General features: G+C 52.9%; 1 non-coding gene across 1 annotated transcript; it reads left to right on the top strand.

Moving 5' to 3' along the window:
• The first annotated feature begins 1,927 nt into the window (after positions 1-1,927).
• Positions 1,928-2,009, top strand: Trnal-aag (transfer RNA leucine (anticodon AAG)). The gene has a single exon. It is a non-coding gene; the product is annotated as a tRNA-Leu (tRNA).
• The last annotated feature ends 1,096 nt before the right edge of the window (positions 2,010-3,105 follow it).

Below are 3,105 nucleotides of genomic sequence, written 5' to 3'. Positions count from 1 at the left end.
TGTTTTGATCGACCCGCGTTCTGGTCCGGTACACGCCGTCCGAAAATGTGCCTGTGCAATTCGTACCCAAAATAAACAAACCATCTTCGAAAACATCATCCTCACCCGACCGGGCGCGCTGCGATGGAGATTATTACTCGGAATCTGGCATCGGAACGCCAACGGCCTGGAAGGCCATTACGACACGGGCCCGAGAGAAGGAGAACCGAGCCCGAGCTCCGGGTTGATCCGCGTCCGGCATGACCGTGCACGGACCTTCATGCATGCGGACCACGCGAGAGATGATGATCTAATTTCATCTCCATTTTTATACAACTTTATTGGCGAGCGAGTGACGCCGTTGACTACTGCTGTGTTGTGTTGTGTTGGGCCGGTCATCCCGGTCGCGCTCGTTCGCCTCGTTCGCTCGAGAGGATTTGTATCACACATTAATCGCTTATTTAAATTCATCATGTGGTCCGCGCAGCAGTCCGATGCACAGCAAATGACAGGCGTACTGCTGCCGTTCGCTGCCGAGGTGACCCACAAAAACAGCTCAATCGGAGTGCTGCTGATTAGCACGTGTTCCGCGGCGCGAGCGTACGGATAAAAGACCACGGGCCACTCAATTGGTTGCTCAACCGGCAAAACAATGGCCAGCGCCCTGCGGTGGGGAAAGGGGCGGCCAACAATGACAATTCAAAATGGCGTTTCGATTGGGACCAGAAACAATAATGCTGTTGTTTGGGGGGGGGCTTAGTAGCGGTCGTAGCATTATGTGATATTTTTTTGGTTTCATTGTGCGGCCACTCTGTAGGTGGAACGGGGATTCACTTTTACGATTTAAATAAGACACAGCCTGTCACGCCGGATCTTGATTAACTATTGACGCTTGGAGCGTTTTTCCTACCGGGCCTGCCTAACTTCTCCGAAAAGTGCACTCCGGCCGGGGGGACATCCACATCACCGACCGGTAATCGGTGGCGCGCATCGAACCTTGCGCGGGGCCAACGATTTGCATCTAAATTGCCCAGAGGGCCCCAGAGTGGCGTGCGGTTTTAATTCAAATCGCACCCGACACGGGCCGCACCATTCATTAACCGACCGATTTAAATGACAATATTGTGCCCGTATTTTAACACTCGTTTGACGTGATGGCAAAATTATCGCCTCCACAATGGCGTGCATTCAACGGCGCTGCAATGTGCACTTGACGTGGCGGGACGCAACAAAAAACGGCCAACAAACGCATCGATTAAAGCTGTGCGCCTACGCGCCGCGGGAAGGAATACATTACGCCGAGTCGAGTTATTCAATCGGGGCGGATGTCCATCCATCGCCGAGTGCACCGCGAGATAATCGGGCGAGGGTTCGCGAGATGCCACCAAAGCCACCCTCCGCGCTATAAATGGGCACTCATTGGTGGGCCCAGCATGGTCGATATGTGGAGTGACCAGATGCAATCCTAACCGGCGCGAACCGAATTATGCAATCACCAGCATACGAACTATCGGGTTGGTGGGGAGTTGGCCCACTGATAGGGGCTCGTAAACGATTCCACTCGAAACCATTGCCTATTAAGCTATTTATCAGCCAGATAGTACATGCGGATTGCGGAAAACAAAAAGATAAACAAAACGCAGATAAGCAGCGCCCATGATGTACTCGCGTGCCCACACTAACGTCTTGCTGCGAGTAAACCCAGGGACATGAGATAAGCGGCTAGCCAAACATCTGGGCCACGTTGTTTAATGGGGCGGCAGAGTCTTCGATAATTGGACTGCTTGTTTATTGATAAACAGCGCAAACCGAATGTGGCCCGGCTGTTTGCTTATGCGCGCCGCTGCGTTTGCTTTCCTAAAGTCGGAATCGGGGAGCCAATTCTAAGATGCTTCCGAGATGGAGCACACGGGAGGCAATGCACTACGGAGGTCCATCCGAGCACCAAGGTAGCGTGGCCGAGCGGTCTAAGGCGCTGGTTTAAGGCACCAGTCACTTCGGTGGCGTGGGTTCGAATCCCACCGCTGCCACGCAGAGAAAGAAAGGAGAGAAACACATCTCTCTTTTTGTGAGAGATCCACCCGAGATATCCGTCCGTCACATAAAAATCATTCCAATTTTTCAGCGCGAAAAAATGGAATTACTGCAACATCAAACTAACGAGCGACATGCGCTTGCGGGCCCTGCCCCCTTCACCGTCATCATCATCATCATCCTGACAGCATCAATTATCGTTTGATCGTTTCACACACAGGATTGCTTCAAAAAATTCGTGCGTCCTGTCGCGACATCATCTCGACGCCCGGGCTAAGCAACCCATGCACCACCACCATGAATCTGTCATCAATTTATGCTTCATGCTGGGCGAGGTTTTTTGCCTGCCTGCCTGGCTGGCTGTCGGTTCTCTCGGTGCTGCTGCTGAACGAAGCCACGCAAAAACGTGAGGACCAAACGTGGGACATCGCCTCCAATAGATCAGCACAGCACACGGCGGCGACATGATGAGCACATTTTGGCCGCGGTGGCAACGACGGGCAAAACACATTCGCCAGCTTCACCATCAGAACTCATTTCGGGGGTAACACATCGTGCGCGAGGTTCCATCACTCACATTATGCCGAGATCCATCGCTCGCTGCCGCTGCCCGGGGAGGTCCTGGCTGAAGGCGCGATTAATATGTCGCTTCGCCTTGCGCCCGCCGAGCATCGCGCGGTGACACATCGTTTGCGGTGGAAATGAGATGAGATTACATTTTTTTTCTCCCGCACCGTTTTTTGATAGCTTTCGCTTTTCCCGTGCTCGTCGTCGGTGCTCTGCGCCTTATTCCCTCTTATTTCACTTTTCACGGCGTGGCCAGCACATCGCTATCATTTCTGGTGATGAAACGCTCGCCCCTTCGCTCGGTTCGCGCGGTGGTCCAGGCATTTCCCGGGTTTTCATCGTTCCGCGCAAACATCCACTACCCAGAGAGCCTTGCTGGTCGTGTTTTGAAAAGAAGTTTTAAATTTCTTCACAGCAAGGACCAGCGGGACTGGGGGGAGGGCTATGCACCGGGGCGAACCGATGTAAAAGCAATTTGGTTTAATAACACATAACGGATGAGAGAGAGAGAGAAAGGGAGAGAGA

Source organism: Anopheles bellator, chromosome 1 (assembly GCF_943735745.2).
Source record: "Anopheles bellator chromosome 1, idAnoBellAS_SP24_06.2, whole genome shotgun sequence".
Classification (NCBI taxonomy): Eukaryota; Metazoa; Arthropoda; class Insecta; order Diptera; family Culicidae; genus Anopheles; species Anopheles bellator.
Note: the sequence above shows the minus strand (reverse complement) of the source record. Positions and strands in the feature narration are given on the sequence as shown.